Source organism: Vulpes lagopus, chromosome 12, assembly GCF_018345385.1.
Source record: "Vulpes lagopus strain Blue_001 chromosome 12, ASM1834538v1, whole genome shotgun sequence".
Classification (NCBI taxonomy): Eukaryota; Metazoa; Chordata; class Mammalia; order Carnivora; family Canidae; genus Vulpes; species Vulpes lagopus.
Genome location: NC_054835.1, coordinates 51,566,055 through 51,587,467, shown reverse-complemented (window position 1 = coordinate 51,587,467; position 21,413 = coordinate 51,566,055).

Below are 21,413 nucleotides of genomic sequence, written 5' to 3'. Positions count from 1 at the left end.
TTAATTATCCAGCTTTAAAAAGATAGTGGTATTTTTAAAGCTCTTTTGGCTGGAAGGACAAGAAAATACCCTTTTCAGACATTTGTGAGTTTTTCTCTTCATCCTTATTAGGTACATAGAGATTGATGAATACATTTTCTAGACTCTCAATGTCAACATGCATTGTTAGTACGGTGCTATACCTGGAAAATATTGGAAAAAAATTGTATTATCATACACGCTTACTAAAGTATCAGTTATATAACCATCACATGTGATTAGGGCTCTGATAGAGTTGGATGCCAACAGGTAAAATGTACATAGAAGATGCCTTGACTTTTCTTAAATATTTTAAAATATTTTATTTATTTATGAGAGAGAGAGAGAGAGAGAGAGAGGCAGAGACATAGGCAGAGGGAGAAGCAGGCTCCATGCAGGAAGCCTGATGTGGGGCTTGATCCTGTGACTCCAGGACCACGCCCTGGGCCGAAGGCAGGTGCGAAACCATTGAGCTACCCAGGGATCCCAACCTTGACTTTTCTAAGGATGTTGGACTACTTCAAAGACACTGGTAATGCTTAGGTTGTTTTTTTGAGAGGTGTTATATTAGAGTATGCAGTGTGGTGACCAATGCCATAAACCTTTGTGGCTCAACATGTTAAAAGCTCATTTATCATCCCTGCTAATTCTAGCATGGATTTCTTCATCAGAGGCCCTCCTCAGTAGCTCTTCTCCAAGTGATAAGTGAGGAAGCCAGAAGCCCTCCATTCTGTGATATGCTGTCTCCTAGAAAAGTGAAAGGTACATTGGGTCTCCTGTATCTACCTGGCAAATTGACAGGTAGAGAGAGTTTGGAGGATCCTAAGAGGGCCAATCTTGAGAGTGACGTTCATCACGTAGCCTACATTGCATTGGTTAGCACTCAGTCACAAGGAGATCTACCTTAGCCATGGGCCCAGGTGACAAAGGACGTGATGTATTAGACACGTAGCAGAGTCTCTGCCAGGGAGGTGTTTTCTACACAAACGATAGACATTATAGGTTATTATAGATGGAATTATACATTTTTAAAGTTTTTAATTGGAAAAGCCAAAACTTGGAATCGAGAAATAAAGGAGGTGAGGCATTTCCATAGTCAGCCAATATATATGGGACCTTTCTATGTGGTGGGTTTAGTTTCTTTCTTTACATATTTATCTGTCTAGGGAATTTAAATATTTTTTTTTCTTCCTGGGAAAGGAACTTCCTCTGTACCAAACAGGCTGGTGCCTTTTCTCTGTGACTTCACACTTGGGGGTTCTCTGAAATTTATACCGAAAGTCTTCTAGGCCTACTGCTTGATGGAATTAAAAGTTGGTCTTAAGCAAATTATTGATCACCCTATCAATGAAGTGAATCTAAGACAGCATTTAGTCTCTAAAGAAAATGAAGGAAAAGCACAGAAATAATGTTGCCTATATAAATAATTTCCCGGAGTATAGGATGAATTAAAAGCGGTCTACCCATCAAAGATATTTTATTTATTTTATTTTATTTTATTTTATTTTATTTTATTTTATTTACTTATTTTTAAAAAATATTTTATGTATTTATTCATGAGAGACTCAGAGAGAGAGAGAGACAGAGACAGAGACACAGTCAGAGGGAGAAGCAGGCTCCCTGCGAGGAGCCTAATGCAGGACTTGATCCCAGGACCTCAGGATCACGACCTCCTCCAAAGGCAGATGCTCAACTGCTGAGCCAGCCAGGCATCCCAAGAGCTTTTATTTTAGATTATATTTCTCTATTCCAAACATAAGCAAATTAAATGAAGAGACTAGAATAACCTTAAGTTTTGCAGGTAAGAGCTCACATGTGAAGCCTGGTTCTTACTTCGGAATGTAATTATTCTTCCCAGATATTACAGAAGGGCTAAAGTCTATGCCTATAATCCATTTTTCTTTGTCCTGGATGGGATAGAATGTGATTCATGTCTAAGAATCAAGCGAAAAGTCTAGCTGTCTTGTTTTCTGGCCTCCTGGGCTAACATCAAGGTCTACCAGCACTGCTTTCAGGAAGGGTGGTGTTATGTTTTTTGAGGTGAGGTATGGGAAGAGGTGGTGGATGGTTAATATTTCAAAAAGGTAGCAATTACCTGATAACAGAAAGCGTGGACTGTGTCTTGTTACCGCTCATTTTGGAGGTGCCAAATCTGCCACGGACATCATCGTCATTACGGCTTCAGTTGGCCGAGGTCACCTTGGTTCATGTGTTTTATACATTGGTACCCTTCTCCTTATTACTTGCCAAACAAACCTTTTTATTTTTGCACACGTTTATGTTGATTTTGTGGTTTCTGAAATTGGATTCTGGCTCCTGGAGGCCCGAGTTTCCACGGCAACTAGAGGCCTTATCTGCTACTGGTTCTTGGCAGGCAGACAACCAGGTCTTTCAGTTTACTTTGGATTTTTTTTTTTTTTTGCTTTTTTTTTTTTTAACTTTTTCTTCTTCTCCCCTATTTTTCCTACACCCTGTCATTTAAGCATCACATAATTAATTGCGTACATCCTGTGCCACATGCAATTGCCACGGCTTTGAAGTCCCAATAGATCATTTTATAGAGCAGTGGGTGCCATTTTAAAAGAGAAAAAATAATGAAGACCTGGCGCCAGGGTATGGCTGTGGAGATTTTAGCATATCCTTCTGCAGGTATGATAAAGAAACCTGGGTACCTTCTGTTTGTTTTTCCGCATTTCCTTTCCAAACTGGCCTTTCAATATATAGGAAAGATCTCAGAACGGACTTTGTTATTTTTCTCTCTGGAGCTAATTCCTTTTCCAAAACCAGCATGAACTGCCTCATTTGGTGCTGAGGTGAGGTTTTGCTTTTTTTTCTTTTCAAATTGGAAAGAAAAAAAAAATCTGATTTAGCGTCATGTCATTTGGAGGCTGCTACTGGTCCAGCAGGAGCGGAAAAAACAACAGACAAACAAGGAAAAAAAAAATACCGACCCCCTTACTTAGACGCTATTAAAGTTTAGCAACAATAAATGATCTCATCACCTTCTTAATGTTTTTAAAAAAATAAATGTAATCATTTGCTTCAGTGAAAAGAACAAATTTATTGGGATAAGCTTTCAGAATCTTTATGAAAAGGATATACTCCCTTTGGAAAGCAGAAATGTGTAGGTTCTCAGGAAAAAGAATAGACTCAAGTGTTTTAAATTGCTTAACTTTCACTCTCGTTTAAAGAGAGAAAATATAAGTGTGTGTATATATATATATATACATATATATATAATTATATATATATATATATATAATTTTTTTTACATCTCCTTTTTCTTCCTGTTAGTATCTTTTAACTTTTTTGCTATATCATATGGTGTGCCCCATATGCTCACATCCTCCCCACTAGGGCAATACCATAGGTAAAATCTCCTCATTTCCTAAAAGTTTCCAGACATCTGCCTCATCCAAACTTATGTGCCTAATGTCCCATTGCCTCAAGGAATTTCTTCTTCCTGCCAGAGCAAATGTAAGGAACAAATTCTTACTTATTTGTATTTGGCCTTGGATCTTAGGACTTAGGCTTTAGCTCAAACCTTTTTAGAAAAGGCCTTTGTGGTCAACTTATCTAAAGCATCACACCCTCCATTCGCCCTTCCAACCTTATCTATTCTTGTCATGTCTTTGATTCCATCATTTTATGTATTTATTTATATAGTTATGTGATGATTAATTTTTAATTGGTAGCTGATGTATTCTCCATTTCTTATTCTATTTAATGGAGAGTAATTCATGATCAATTTATTCAAGAAGTATTCAGTGAGCCTCAACATTATATCAGGCAATGCAAATAGTCCTGGGGAATATGATGATAACTAGAATGACCATAACCTCTTGTCATCAAATTGTCTATTGTCTAGACAGAAAAGTATGCAACAGTACAAGTGAGTCAAATAATTATAGAGGCGATGTAACATGGTTTAATAACTGCTAGGGCAAGATGTTCACCAAACGTTATGGGCAACTGGCATCTTTGAGGACTGGGAAAGGTGTAAAGGAGAATATAACATTGAAGCAGAAATAGGAAATGCAAATAATAATTATCCAGGTACAATTTGGGGAATGAGTTTCAGGAAAAGGAAATAGCATTTCTAAAGCCCCTAAACCCCAAAGTAAGGAGAATAGAATATCCTGGAAACACTTCAATTAGAATGTGTAGGAGAGAATGTCCATGAACGAAACCATGAGCTAGGGTAATAAAAATCCCTTTTATGCCATGCTACAACCCAGTGAATTGATCAAGCAAGGGAAAGACATGATCAGATTTTTATTTTGGAGATTAATCCACAAAGGGTCATTTGAAATAAGAGAATTCTAGCAGCATGAAAAATAGTACGAGGTAGAGGAAAATAATCCAGGAGAACCAAAATGAAGGTGAGAATCAATGAGCAAAGTGGCTGTGGGGAAGGAAGGAATGTAAATATAAGAACAATTTAGGGGATACCATGGCACTCATTAGATATGAGACAACAGGGAACCTTAGGACTTAGTGTCCTGGACAGATGGTATTTATTCTGTTTGCATTAAGGGATTCTCTCAAGAATCATTTTAGGTAGTGCACACTAAAACTGCTTTTTAATTGAATACAACATTAAGATGTAAGAAAAAAATTATAGAACTATTTATACAATGAAACTGCCACTTAGTTAATGAGAAAGAGTATCCTGGTAGTTAAGAGTAAATGTGACATTTGAATAGGGTTTTTTTTTAGTTTTATTTATTTTTAATTTATTATTGAAGTATCATTGGCATACAATGTAATATTAGCTTCAGATGTAGAACATTTCTACAATTCTATACATTACTCAGTGTCCGCTGTGATAAATGTGATCACTGTCTGTAACCATATAACATGATTACAGTATTATGACCATATTGTGATACTGTACTTTCATCTCCTTGCCTTATCTATTCTATAACAGGAAGACTGCACATCTTAATCCCTTTCACTATTTTACCTTTCCCCCCCACCATCCTCCTCAGCTTGTTCTCTGTATTTAAGAGTCTGTTTATTGTTTTGTTTGTTTGTTTCTTGATTTGTCTTGGTTTTTGGGTTCCACATACAAGGGAAATCGTATGTTTTTTTTTTTCTTTCTCTAACATATTTCACTTAACATAATATGTTTTAGCTCCATCTGTATTGTCACAAATGGCAAGCTCACACTCTTTTTGATGGCTGAGAAATATTCCATTATATACACATATATATACACCGCATCTTCTTTATCCATTCCTCTGTAGGTAAAGATTTGAGTTGCTTCCCTTTGTTGCCTATTGTAAATAATGCTGCAAGAAACATAGAGGGACATACGTCTTTTCAAATTAGTGTTTTTGTTTTCTTTGGGTAAACACCCAGGAGTGGAATTACTGGATCATATGGTATTTCTATTTTTAAGTTTGTGAGGAAACTCCATGTTGTTTTCCACAGTGGTTGCACCAACTTACATTCCCATCAACAGTGCACAAGGGTTTCCTTTTCTCCACGTCCTCACCAGCACTTGTTATTTCTTGTCTTTTTGATACTAGCCATTCTGACTGGTGTGAGGTGATATATCCTTGTAGCCCTGATTTGTGTTTTCCTGATGACTTGTGATGTTGAGCATCTTTTCACGTGTCTGTTGGACATCTGGATGTCTTCTTTGGAAACATGTTGAGTAGGCTATTTTGATACGAGGGCGTGTACACATTGTCTTTCTCCATCCACTATAGATATTTGTTTTGGGTAATGTACAAAACATTTAACTGCATTTTAATCATCAGCCTTATTCTATCATTTAGCAGAAAGAGGATCAAGGATGGTATAAAGTCTTAGCATCAATTATGCCATAATTGATAACAGACTAATAAAAAGGAACAGATGGGTTTGAATTTTGACAACTAAATGGTTTACTATCCAGACTGGACTCTTTGAAGGTGAGAAGGTATGCTATTAGTAGTAATGCCAGGGCAATAGGTACAGACACATTGGGATATATGATCATCCTAGTGGGGGTTCCTCATGATATATAAAAGGAGTCATATGTGATGATTAATATTAATATATGTGATGATTAATATTATGTGCCTAGATATTTGGTTAAATATGATTTCTAGGTGTGAAGTAAAGGTGTTTCTGGCTGAGATTGACATCTGAATCTAAAAACTTAGTAGAGAAGATTGTTCTCTCCGTTGTGGCTGGACCTCTTCTAATCCATTAAGACCTGAATAGAATAAAAATCCTCTCTCTGCTTGACTGACTTTAAGCTAGGACATCAGTCTTCATCTGCCTTTGGACTTGACTTGAACTGGAACTTACACTATCAGCACATCTACTTCTCAGTCCTTTGGTCTCAAGCAGGAACTACTGGCTCTGCTGAGTCTGAATAATCTCAGCCTCTATAATCACATGGCTAATTCCTTATTGTAAATATCTTTTTATTGTAAATTGGAATACAATACAATTACAAAATTCCTTATTGTAAATATACATATTATTGGTTTTGTTTCTATGAAGATTCTTCATTCTATGAAGAATCCTGACTAATACACATCCTACCTGGTACCTAATAAGTATTCAGTAAATGTCACCTGAATCAAAATGCCTGCCACAAAGTACATGCAACTCTCTTGCATACAATCCTAAGGGTGGAATTACTGGATCACAGAGTAAGTGTATATTTAATTTTTTTAGAAACTGATACATTTTCAAAAATAGGTGTGCCATTTTAAATCCCCAGAAGCACTGCACAAGGGTTTCAATTTCTCCATATTCTTGCCGCCCTTGGTTTTGTCAATCTTTTAAATTTAGTGATCCTGATAGATGTAGAGAAAACCCTATATATACAGTTTCTACTTGGATTTCTCTGATGTTGATCACTTTTATATGCTCATTGGTTCTTCCAATAACTTCTGTGTTAAAATCATCGGCTTTGGAATTAAGTAAATTGGGATAGACTCTTAGAATTTAATTTCTCATCTATAGAATAGGAACAGCATCTATCTCATAGCTTTTGTGTAAGAATTAAACTAATCCAGTGAGTGTAAAATGCCTGGTAGAGTGTGTAGGAAGGATCCAACAAATACTGGTTCTCATTATTATAAAACCAGAAATCAAGGCTAAAACATACTGAAGCAGTAGGAATACCACTAAATAGGAACCACATATAGACCATTTCAGGGGAAGATGTTAATGACTTGCATTTATTCTTTATTTCCAGAAATAGCAAATAAGAACATGAGTGCTGAAGAAATCAGTCTACCCTGGTTTGCTTTCCAGGACCACCACTTCCCACTTGTGTAACCTTGAGGAAATTACTTAACTAAACTATTTAACTTGAGTTTCTTTCTACATAAAACCTGGAAAATGGTAGGATGTAGCCCAGAAAGTTGTGAGAATTAAACCAGATAATCCATAGAAAGCACTTAGAGAAGAACTTATCTTTCCGTAATTGTGGAGAACTTTTATTGCACCTGTACTAATACGTGCCAACACTTAGGGGTACGGTGTTGTACAAGATGACATGGCCTTCGTGCAGCTAAGTTATTCTTGTTTCCTTTCCTCTCTGCCTCTTTCTCCCCACATCCAAACCCAGGAACTTGCCCCATCTCCACTTCTTGCTTCTTGCTTCTTCCTTGTTCCCAACCACTGTTTTATATCATTGGATGATGAGACTAGCCTGAAAATCTGTCTGGTTTCTTTCACTCTTGAACCCCAACAGCCTATCTCCCTACTTAGATCTTTCCAGTGGCCTTCTGTTTCACTTGGCCTATAACCCAAATCCCTTTCCTGGCCCAAAAGGACCTCTAGAACTTGGACCTTGATTTTCTTTTCAGTTCCAACTTATTCTACTCTTCCTCTTAAATTATGTTCTACCCACATTGGTCTTCTTTCTATTTCTTAAGTACATTTAACTCATTCTAGACTCAAGACCTACATACTTTCTGTTTCCTCTTACTGAAACTCCCTTTTCTGAAATTCTCACTGGGTTGGCCCATGTGCATTAGTTTTATCTTAGAAGAAATATCCACCTTTTCAGGAAGACCTTCCTTGAATAGTGTAAGGTTGTTGTAAGGTTGTTCTTCTCAACCCTAACCTTTTGCTTTCCCTCACACATCATCTTCAATCTCTCTAAATCCCACTATCCTATTTTATTTTTCTCAACACTTGCTGTTCTCTGCAATGATCATGTATAGCTGTTTGCTTACTGGTTTATTGCCTTTCTCCCTTTCTTAGAATGTAAACACCTTAGGAAACTACCTTTTCTCATAGATTCACTGCTGTAACTTCAGGAATCAACATAGTGTCTAACTCATAGATACATGAGATAAATAAAAACATTTACTTATTAATTTATTATATATATTAAATTATATATACCATATATATAAAATAAAAGATATAATAGCTCTGGTACAGAACTGTCTGAAAGCCTTATCTACTTACCAACAAACAATAGATAATTTTAGCTGAATTAAACAGCTAATGGAAATCAAGAGTTGGAAAATTATGGTCCCAGGTTTGAAGCATTTAGTATAAAGATCCCCTAATAATTATGACAATGGATTGATCTTGTACTTATGAGTATGAAACACCAATGCCACACATCTCTATCTTATATAACAAGTGTTCTTGTTAAGTGCTCCTCAGGTTTAAATTATGTCTTGTTTGTTCTTCCTAAACTCGAGAAGAATGAATAAAGTTTCAATTAATGGCACATTTCTTGCCTGGGAAATATTTCCAGTCTATGTGCTTCTGTTAAAGACTGATTATTAGTAGAAAGACAACCCAAGTTTTGGAGCATGGATGTGGACACAGAACCACAAGTAGTTTCTCTGTATTGGAACTCTGCATTCATTTGCTCTGTTCAGTGCAACCAGTGTATAATGAGAGAGAAAAAAAATCCTGTATTATTTATTATGTATACACTTAAGGCCATGCTACTTTTTTAAAAAAGATTTTATTTATTCAATCATGAGAGAGAGAGAGAGAGAGAGAGAGAGAGAGAGGCAGAGATACAGGAAGAGGGAGAAGCAGGCTCCATGCAGGGAGCCCAATGTGGGACTCGATCCCGGGACTCCAGGATCACGCCCTGGGCCGAAGGCAGGCACTAAACCACTGAGCTACCCAGGGATCCCCATGCTACTTTTTAATATCATTTTTTTCTTATTCTTTCAACAACTCTAAAAGGTAGATTGTATCATCCTCTTTACATTGATGCTGAGAAATTAAATTACTGACCCAAATGACAACACTAAAAGGTAGAAGAGCTAATTTCTTCTTTCTTTAAAAAATTACTGTATTCAGTCTGTTAAGTGTCCGACTCTTGGTTTTGGCTCAGGTCCTGATCTCAGGGTGATGGGATCAAGCCCTGAGTCAGGCTCTGTGTTCAGTGCAGAGTCTGCTTGGGATTCTCTTGGGATTCTCTCTCCTTCTCCAACTGCCCCTCCCGCTCATGTTCTCTCTCTCCCTAAAACAATTCTCCAAATTTGTTCTCCAAAAAGCAAATCTTTAAAAATTACTTTACCAACTAGAATATATAATCTCAAGTTCCAAAATTCAAAACTATTTAATATCTGTGTAGTGTTCAATCCTCTTTTCCTGCCACCATACTGACTACTTTTTTCATCTTAGGCCTTGATGACACAGAAACAAGAAAACTGATCATGGCCCAAGATAAGTGAGTTAGGCTATTTCCATAACTTTGTCAAAAGTCATCTGTATCAAGCCCTAAGTACATATAAATTACTTGCATCTACCAGATGCATCAGGGTGTGAGTGTGTATGTGTGTGCGCGTTCTTATAACATACTTGTGCATTTATGGACTTCCAACCACTAAGTAAGATCAGTAGTACAAGATAGATCAGTGGGATTCAATTTTATTAGCTATGGCATATGGATGTTTAGCACGTGGCCATATGTTTTCTCACAAAATGTAACTTACAATCTGAGCCTTATAACTAAACAACACACATCACTGCAATTATTTTTTCCCAGCAACAGTCCATATCCCATTTCTTTCTCCGAGGGTCTGCTTTTAGTTCTATTTCCACTGAAGTCTCAGTTGTCTCTAGTAACACCTCTTTTTTTTTTTTTAACAAAACTTGGAAATATGGGGTGTTATGCTGAGGCTGAAATATTCCATATTTTTCTTTCACGAAACCCTGATTGGCAACAGTCAGCGATTGTCTCTCTTTTCCAGCTCTAGCCTTGAGTCAGGATCAAAATATTCATGAATAATTCGCAAATAATTAAATTCTTTAGGTTTTGTTCTTATTCACAGGAGCAAAGTAATTTTGGTCTCCTTATGGATTAGATTATCTGTAAAGGTTATGATTGAGGCAGTTTCTTTTTCAGATGTGATTCCTTTGAATGTGTGGCCTGATAGGACTCTGAGCAGCACAGGGTCTGTGTTTTCTCTGTAAATAAAAGCCTACAAAATTTCAACAAGTCAGCCCTTGTATGCCACGCGGAGAGATTGATGACAAACCACATTATTTTTTCCCCCTTGATACAACAGCTCACAATCACAAATGCACTTTCTCAGAACATTGATTTACTTTACCTCCAAGCATATGAGATGTTAGACAAGTCGGTTATCTCTTCAAAGCACACAACCTTCACACAGGAAACCTATCCATGTAAATTATGGCTATTTTTTTTTAAATCTACCTATAAGGAGAGAATTTTCAAAATAAAAAATTCACTATTTTGCCCTAGGAAAAGCAAAAATAACACAGATGATCAACTGTCTACCTAAATGTGTACGGTCACACACCACATATTTGTATTGTCCCTCTGCAAAATCACACATCAAGAAAAACAAAAGCAAGGGCAGAGAGTTTCAAAGATAAGTGTCACTATGTAGATAATTACATTCAAAAGAATAATTTAGAAGTTGAAAATATCAAAGCTGAAAGGGATCTCTGCCTCCTCTCGTATAACAAGGTTTTGATCTGTGTTGTCAGACATGAACAACTGTAAATAATGTGCTCTGTCTTGGTGATCACTGTTGTGTTTATAAAAACAGCATACATTCTTATCAGGTCATTGGAGCTTTACCCAACCTTCATATTCAACAGATTCAATCAATATTTCTACTGATGAACAAACTATAAACAAAGTAAACTTTCAAACTGCTGTCTAGAATGTGTCTGTAATGCCTGCTTTTCTAAAAAAAAAAATTATTATTCTTGGAAATTAGTGAGCCAGGGTATCTCTAAGAGTTAGCTTTGGAGTAAATTTTGGCATCAGGGTACTTCCTCCCCAAAATACGATCCTCATTGCCCTGCCAACTTTCCAAAATTTCGATTTTTTTTGCATTGTCCTTTTTGCTTAAGGCATTATCACCAAGAGCTGGTGAGGCAACAGAGCTTTTCCTCTTTTCTTAAAATGTGCCTACTATTTGAATTTGCTGAGAGAAGTACTAAATATCCCACAGAAGACTAAAAACAAAATGTAACATCCAAGAAAATGTATTATATTTTCCATAAATCTGCCCTTTTCTCGTATAATTGTGGGTTACTAGCAGTAAGGCTCTATATTTTGGACCTCTGTACCTGGATTTAAATCTCGAATTTGCCATTTACTAATAGTATTATATTGGACAAGTGATGTTATCTCCATGTACCTCAGTTTTCTTACATGTAAGAGGTAATAGTGATAATTCCTATCCCATTAGAACCACTCTGAGGATTAACTGAGCAAACATTTGAAAATTGTGCACCATGGTTCTTGACAAATAGTGAGCACCTTGTTTATTAAACGAATTATGTCATCTTGTAGATCCCCAGATCTAGAAACTAAAAAACTTGATAATTCTTTCTAGACTCTTCTTTCTGAATTATCTTATAAATCACTCTCATAGTTACTCTTTCCTTCCCATTCACTTCTATTGCCTTAGTTCAGACCCCATCATTTTTCACCTATAGCATTAAAATCATCTTCTAATAGATCTCTGTATCTCCAACCTTTAAATAATCCTTTCCTTAGTGTTCTTCTATTCCATCAAATAAGAATTTGGGGCTGAAGGAGAGCTTCTCACTCTGCTTTGGTCTCTGCATGGTCCTGACAACAAAACATTCTGCCATTTTGGGGCAACTGGATGGCTCAGTCCATTTAGCCTCTGATTCTTGATTTCAGCTCAGGTCATGAGGTTGAGCGCCCTGTCAGGCGCTGTCCCTCTCCCTCTGCTCCTCTCTCTCTCTCTCTCAAATAAATGAATAGGATCTTTAAAAAAAGAAACAAAAACCTTCCACCATCTTAAATGTACTGGACTTGTGTGCCCCTTTTCTCACTCTTGGGTTGAGTGGGGACTGCACTGATCAGCCAGTTGATGATAAAATCACTACATATACAGAATCACTCTCTCTCAGCCTGCAGGCCATATTCATTCTCTTTTACTCTGTGTGTTAAATACCCCAGGGTCCTATATTAGTCATGGTTCTCCAGAGAAATAGAACCAACAGATATATAAAGAGATTTATTATGAGTGTTTGTCTCACGTGATTATGGAGGCTGGGAAATTCCATGATTTGCTGTCTGCAAACTGAACACTCAGGAAAACCAATGGTGTAATTGCAGTCCAAGCCCATACCAAGGATACTGATGGTATAAGTCCCAGTCCAAGGAAGACCAATGTCTTGGCTCAAGCAGGCAGGCAGGGAGGGAACAAATCTTCCCTTTCTCTGTGTTTTGTTCTATTTGGGCCTGGATGGATTAGACAATATCCACCAGTATTGGGGAGGGCCATCTACTTTATTGATTCTACAGATTCAATTGTTAATCTCATCCAGAAACAGACAAACCAGAAATCATGTTAAATCCGGGCACCAGGGCAGCCCGGGTGGCTCAGCGATTTAGTGCCGCCTTCAGCCCAAGGTGAGATCCTGGAGACCCGGGATCGAGTCCCACGTTGGGCTCCCTGCATGGAGCCTGCTTCTCCCTCTGCCTGTGTCTCTGCATCTCTCTGTCTCTGTGTCTCTCATGAATAAATAAATAAAATCTTAAAAATTAATCAATCAATCAATCAGTTGGCACCAGGTGGTGTATTCAGGTTGACCCAGAAAATTAACCACCACAGATCTTTTGGGGAAGTTTCACTCTTTTCGAATTGCTCTTTTCTAATTGTGCATAGGTGAGGTTAATTCATGGGGAAATATGTCGAAAACTTATGTTGGCTTCCAGGTTAGGCTAATTTCTCCAATCCAATATTGATGGTACCTAACTGATATTTGAAGTTCAATTTGATCTTTCCGTCTATGCATCAGTCCGTTTAGAATCCATGAGGAAGTGGTGAGTGGTATGATTAATTGACAATCCCCAGAAAACTGATATTAATGATATATCCCAACTAATTTATGAGAATATATGTTTCCCAAAGAAGTTACAGCAAGGAATCTTGCTTACCATTTAAAGCTGATTACATTCCTTTGGTCCAAGATTTCTCATTCAACCTTAGCACTGTTGACACTTTGGGCTAGATAACTTTTTGCAGTGGGAGGCTTCATGTGTATTGTAAGATGTTTAAAAGAACCCTTGGTTCTACCCACTAGATTCAGGTAGCACATTTTGATGACAATCAAAAATTATTCCAGACCAAATGAACCCTTTTGAAGGGTGATATTACACTGGTAAAGTACCCCTGCTTTTGTCTAAGTAGCTATGGAGCTATAAGAGCTATAAGAGAAAATGAAAATTAGTGGAGAATATGTGATAATATCAGAAATGTGATGACATCCAGGATCTTTTGGGTAATAGAATCATTCTGATGTCTGCAGGATTAGATGTTACAAGAGAGTAGCTGGGATTTTACCTGAAGTAATTGAGAGCATTTTCCCTCTCTAGGTTAGGAAAAAAAGACCACACGCCCCATCATTCCTGGAGATTGTCCCATAAGTTAAAAAGGAACTATGGAAACGTGTGCATTCATAGCCTTTAGCCTCAGCTTTCTTAATAATACCTTCTTTAAACTGGGTGATCCTAGATTCATCCATCACTGAATGACTTTGGCAAGTTTATTTAAGCCTCCCCTATAAAATAAGTATGGTAATGGTTACAGCCATCAAGTGACTTTTTTGAGATTACAAATCATACTATAGGTAGAGAACTCAGCTAAATAATTAGCACATCTGAAGTGTTCAGTAGCTATTACAGTTCTTACTATCGTGTGAACATCTACCCAAGACATGCGAGTCTAGAAGAGCTAACAGTGATGAATGGATGTCAAGCCCTGAGAAGCATAACTATAGCATCCAACATTCAGTAGCTACATAAATTTTGGCTGAAAGAAATACATAGGCTTTATTTCTAAGCCAATTATTTCTACAGAAAGGCATGACGCCCCACCAGTATCTTCATCTTGCTTTTACTGGGAAGACTGACACGCCAGACAAAAGCTTTGTCAAAACTGAAGTGTACAACTATCTGGTCTGAATCAGTGATTCCCAACCAGGCTTGATTTTGCTCCCCACTCTTGTGGGACATTTAACAATGTCTGACAACATTTCTGATTGGGGAGAATGCTACTATCTAGTGGGTATTGGCCAAGGATTACACTAGGCATGCTTTTTCTTTCTTTCTTTCTTTCTTTCTTTCTTTCTTTCTTTCTTTCTTTCTTTCTTTCTTCTTTCTTTCTTTCTTTCTTTCTTTTTCTTTCTTTCTTCCTTTCTTTCTTTCTTCTTGTTTTTTTTTTTTTGTCTTGTTTTGTTTTTTTGAGAGAGAGAGAGAGTGAGCAGGAGAGAGAGAGAATCTGGAGCAGACTCCACACTGAGCGCAGAGCCCTACGTGGGGCTCAATCCCATGACCAAGAGATCATGAGCCAAAACCATGAGTCAGACACTCAATCATCTGAACCACCCAGGGGTCCCACCACTAGGCATTTTTAAGCAAACAAGATATTCTGCATAGCAAAGAATGATTGGACCCAAAAAGTAAATTGCTTTTAGGTTAAGAAACTCTGCTCTATAACATGAGTTTCCCAGATACCAATAAACAGTCTCCGGGAAGTTGTATTATGATGGCCTCATCCAGTGTTTTTCATTGTCACTTAGATTTCATTCAGGACATACTGTGGTTATCAAGTTACCAGCTAGGTATATAATCATGCCCAGCTATTTATGACTTTCAGAAGTAGCTTTTCTTTTGAATACTTTCTCAAGATTATTTTGTCCATTTTTTCTATAACTTAAGGACTGGGTTAATATTGTGTATTCCCCAAGTCTATTTCAATCCAAACTTTGATGTTTGGGGTTTTTTTTTCCCCCTGAAGTTGCTTTGTGCCTTACATTTCAAATGCTGAAGCCCAGTAATGTAAACCAAGCATTGCAAACTTTTTTTTTTTTACCTTCTTTTAAGATTTTATTCATTCACGAGAGACACATAGAGAGAGGCAGAGACATAGGCAGAGGGAGTAGCAGGCTCGCTGTAGGGAGCCTGATGTGGGACTCGATCCCAGGACCCTAGAATCACACCTTGAGCTGAAGGCAGATGTTCAACCACTGAGCCACCCATGTGCCCTAGCACTGCAAGCTTTTAAAAGAAGTGTGCATATAATTAAACATGTTTCAAAAACTGAAACCCTCTGTTGCCTGCCATGGTTTAATCTGGGGTCCCACCTGCAGACTGGCTTGTTATTGTGGAAGAATCTTATAGGAACTATGATGGGACTGAGTTCCCACTAAAACGTCCTGGGGAATACTGACAGGAGCCGAGGGAAGGGAAGGTCTGTGTTGTGTTTCTTCATTTCTCCCCCCTGAAAAGCAGGGAGACTAAAAAGCAATAAAGCAAAAGGCATTTCCTACAGGTAGCCTTAAATCATTCAACACAGAGGTCTTCGGGGAGCTACCCGGTTCCTCTTTCCTTCCCAGAATGAGCTTTCTGGCTAAATGCTCCTCATCCAGCCCAGAGTGTCTTCACCTGGCTCTCCAAGGGCTTTTATCCAGACCTGTCCCAGCATAACAGCATCCTTGCTTCTTCAGAAATGGGTCTTGACCCATGCATCACGTTCAAAGCCTTTCTCAATCGCTCCCCAGCGGCAGAAGCGGAGGGCTCTGTTTTGCTTGTGATAATGTGCTAATCTCCAAGACCCAACATAAATTCTCTTGCATTGTCATTTGTCAAAGTAGCAATATGGAGCTGAGGGAAAAAAGGGAAGGGGGACGGGGGAGGGGTCGTAGAGTAATGACAGAAAGAAAACTTGGCCTTCGTTTTGTGTTCCTTCGTGCAGAACTTTCCCTTCCTTTCTTAATCTGTAAAACATCTGACAGAAGGGGTCCTATGAACACAAATAAATAAGTAATTCTCCGTGACTCGCCCCTATGACTTTTTTTGTAGGGTCAACATTTTAGACAGGCAGTTAAGTATAAGAAGGAATAAAGACCATTTGCACAGAAGTCCCCAAATCAATGCTTTTAGCGCTGTGGCCCTGTCTTCTGCACATGTTCACCACCTGCTCCAACACTATCAGGTGGAGTCTGGCATTGTGGGAGAATGCAGCGCTCTCCTTTAAAGGTGACCTGGCTTTGCTGTAGCAAAAAAAAAAAAAAAAAGTCTCAGACGATAGTAGTAAACAAGGGGTTATTTTCTCCCCATCAGTATTAACCTGGAGAAAATGAATAAATGTGAAATCTTTATGGTTGCAGTTTTAAGAGCTTTCTGGAGATGTAATTTGCATGCTGCACAATTCACTCATTTGAAGTATATGGTTCAATGGTTTTTAGTTGACTTGCCAAGTTGTGGAAGCATCACTACCGTCCAACATTCGAATATTTCCACCACCAGCGTGAGATCTCTGATGCCCATTGACAGTCACTCCCCAGGACCAGTCTCAGGAGCTCATGAATCTACTTTCTACTTTCTTTTTTTTTTAATTTTTTTAAATTTTTATTTATTTATGATAGTCACAGAGAGAGAGAGAGAGAGAGAGAGAGAGAGGCAGAGACACAGGCAGAGGGAGAAACAGGCTCCATGCACCGGGAGCCCGACGTGGGACTCGATCCCAGGTCTCCAGGATCACGCCCTGGGCCAAAGGCAGGCGCCAAACCGCTGCGACACCCAGGGATCCCTACTTTCTACTTTCTATCTAGATTCACATGTTCAAGATATTTCATAGAAATGGAATCACACACTATACAGTCTTGTGTCTGACTTACTTCATTTAGCATAAAGATTTTGATGCTCATCTATGTTGTATTGGTTAGTATTCTATGCCCTTTTAAAAAATATTTCATTTATTTGAGAGAGAGAGAAAAAAAAACATGAGCAGGGGAGGGGCAGAGGGAGACAGAGAAGCAGACTCCCCCCTGAGCAGGGAGCCTGATGCAGTACTCGATCCCAAGACCCTGAGGTCATGACCTGAGCCTAAGCCACTCAGTTGCCCCATGCCTTTTTTTTGATTGACAAATAGTATTGCACCATAATATCATGTTGGGCTTTTCCACTCATCGGTGTATGGGCATTTGGGATAAAATTGCTTTGGAAAATATCAGAAATGAAATGTGTTGACAAGATATTAAATTAAAGAGCTTGTTTAAAGAAGAACATGTTTCATAGCTGAGGCAAAAAATCTTCACTGTAGAGGCCAGAAAACCCTCAACCCAGTTCTTTGTCTTCGGGTGGAGGCTTCTCTGAATGTGCGCTACCATGACACTGAACATACTTATCCTGGTCCAGTGCACAGTGAAAACTAAAGAATTCCCTGGACTTGGCTCACAGCCATATTTCACCGATATGACCAATGTCTGTCTGGCAAATTTCACATGACACATTTGCCTCACTGCCTGGTCAACACTCTTCCGGGAGTCTGAGGGGACACTAAATACATGGAACAAATGGACTTTGAATCTCCTCATCAAGTTTGAAACCAACCTACTAGAATTTAGGAGGTTCTATGCTTAAGACATCATTTTGGGGGCACTTAATGAGTTAGTTCAAGTACAGGAGTGATAAAACTAGACAAAAAGTTTGACAACAAATATGATGGTGATAAAAACCACTCACCTAGATTCCCAACACTTTCCAATAGGATAAAAGTGATTATTGGAAGCATTGACATTTTTGTTATGAACCTTATTTTCAATAAAAAAAATAAATGAATTATTTTTGTTATTGTGGCCAACATGTGCCAAATTCTCTGCTGGGTGGTTTATATGCACTTTTATACTTCTCATCAGGAATATCCTGATTTTATTGATGAGAAACCTAAATAAGGTTCAGAGGGGAGGTGTCAAGTCATTTGCCTAATGTGATATAATCAGTAAGAGATGGACTAAATACTTGAAAGACTAAAACAGATAGGCTCCCAAGATATAATCATGTGCACACACACACACACACACACACACACACACTGAGTTTGCAGAAAAAAAATTGGGAACGGACTGAAGGGAGACATTTCTAACATTGAGAAGCATGCAGCACTGAAGAGCAATAGGCCTTCTAAACTTTTGGAACTGAAGAATTAGTTAATTTAATGGGCTGTACTGGTGTAAAAATATCTTTTAATTGAGATAGAGAGTCTGTGGCTATAGAGAGCTGTTTCTGGAAAGATGTTTCTGTTTCTCTTCTTACATTCATAGAACCCATGGGCCAGCCATTGGATCCTATTCCCTTTGCACTTAATGGAAGTCCTTGAATGTCCAAAGGCAAGGAATCAAATGAGAATTATGTCTGTTACTGCCTAATGTGGAGCTGTATAAAGGGTGGGAAAGTAAAAAGAAATCTCTTCTATCTCCCATTCTATCACTGATCAGGTTCTAGAATAGTAACCTTTCTCTCTGTCTCTCTCTTTCTCCCTTTCCTTCCTGCTCTCAATCTTTGTGTCTATGTCTTTCTTTTAGAAGAAATGTTATTTTTTTAAACGACCACTAAAACCAAATTGTAGACCCGAACACTAGTGTTCTGTCTCTCTCTTCAGGCTCCTTGCCATGGAGTAAATGATTTATTTATTAAGACAGAAAAAAACCCCAAATGGGAAGTGACATTTTTTTCAAACATTGTCAACATGATTACTTGACCTTTGAGATAGGCTAAGGTATAAAAAGGAAGGATTCTTTCTAAGGCTTTTCTTCTCGAGTGCCTGACACCAAGTGTAGCTAATTGTCAGCAGCATTTTGAAATTCTAAACCCTTTCCATGAACTTTAGTTAGAAGCAGACCTTGGCCGAAAATGACTCAAGCAAACTTTCCTTCTTCCCTCCTCCCCTTTCCCTGTTTTTGGTTGTTTGCCCTCCATCCATTGTATGACATCCAAGATTTCACATGGAAACACCCCATGGCTTGTTTTTCATTGCAGGTTAAAATCAACTTTAATTTTGTTATTTTTTCCCTCTAAGATGTCGCCCATCCTATTAAAATGATTAGGCATTTCTTTTGAAGAGTTACCTGAGGTAAAAATCTAATTGGCACATTGGCCACTGAAAAATGATGCCAACGGCAGGAGTGGTGGCAGCCAAGCTGATCCATAGTGAGCCCTCTTAGCAGGGGCTCGATTTCATGCCACGATTTAAGATACCATGTGCTCAGCCCTGATGATAAAGCAAGCATTGGAAAATAGAACTGTGTTTCCTCAATAGACAGGAACCGACCAACATGAAATATCACATTTATGTGCACAGCAGCCATACGTCAAATCACAAAATGTAACAAAGATGCCTGCTTGGGAGATGTCTGTTATGCCCAGTTTAGCTCCATTCAAAGTTTGGGGCTGCCTTTTGTTCATTATTGGAAGCTCCAGTTTTGCCAACATGAGCTGCAAAACCTTCCATTTAATGGTTTAAATGAAATTATGTTTTACAAACTGGGTTTTTCAACGTGGTAATATAATGCATTCAACAGAGCTTAATGCGAAGACATAGGAACAGGTTTAAATAGCAACTTCACATGTTTCCTTAGCAAAACAAAATGGTACTTTACACTCGGTGGTATATTATAACTCAGTCAGACCAGCGACAAAAAGATTGTTCTTAACCAGACTGGCATAAATTTCTATACTACAAAAATGTTATTATTTTTTTACGAAAAAAAAAACTTATTCAAGACCAGTGAGAGGATGGAAAGAGCTAATAGAGACCAAATTAAGAAGATATTTCCTTTTCCTTTTCCACTGTTCATAAAACTCCACATCAGGCAGTAACATACAGGATCTTGGTAAATCTGTCTTTGCTCTTGCAACTTCCAGGTAGGAAGGCTTGAGTTCTCAGTGTCTCTTCAAGAGGTAACTGACCTATGTGCTAGTGGGACCATGAGGGGTCTGAATCAGAACTGACTCCCAGGCTCATCCTGATAACAGGGCACCTTCTGTCCTTGCCTTTTCAGCATACAGTCCAACCAAGTTTGATTCCTTGCCTTGGACTCAAACACTTTGATGTTCAAGAACTTCCATTAAGTGAGAATGGAAGAGGATCCAATGGCTGGCCCATGGGTTCCATGAATGTAAGAAAGAAATGGGGAGAGAGGGAGGGAAAGGTAGAAAAAGAATGAATAAAATGGGGAAAAGAAAGCCACACCAATACTGTTTCAAGATTCATATTTTTTTTTTCTCTTTCCTTTAGATCATTATGTGAGGTAGGAGGAAAAGTCTGAAAAATTATTGTTTTTTCCTTCAAATAAAATACAATATCCTTTGTCAAATTACTAATTTGTAAAATGCAGAAGAAAAGAATGCATTGTCAAAATAGAGCATTTGTTGAACTAGTTTTACAATCAATAAGTGAAGATTTTAGGTCTTTTAGGATCTACCCAGCTCAGCCTTTGGAAGATGAAAGACTGTAGGTTTTAATCTATTTTTACCACAAGATTATTTATTTAATCTATTTACTCTTTTGTGATTTTTTTTCTCTTACCTTTTATTTGTTCATTTATGGACAGAATTATCTATTGATGAATTAGCATTTCTTATAACACTCGCTAAGAATAATACTAGGTGGAAATGAAAAAAAAAATTAAAAGATGTGCCTATTCTCATTATGTCTCCCATAAACTACTCATGGAGAGATACTTCTGCTGCATTTGCTTCCTGGCTCATAAACTTGGTAACAGAGCTGGTAGCTTATGCTTGCACACAGGCCTTAAGTTTTTATCACCCAGAATCTTACACTTTTGCTTTTGGGGAATCTTTCCTGTGGTTTTCATTTTAACTCTCCTCCTAAGTGAGCTTGAACTTTAATGCCCTTAAATTCTGACCCCACGTAAAAAAAAAATCACATTCATAATAGTGATCCTCCAAATTGACCCTTTGAGTTTACATCATTGCTATGGACCATGTGCTTTGCTCTTTAACTAGGAACTGTATTCACTTCATGAGCAAATTATGAAAAAAAATCTATTTTTTAAAAAATTGGTTGATATCTGCAATAAACCTTAGAGAAACCTTCTCATTTGGAGGGCTGAAACAATCATGAATGCACTATGTG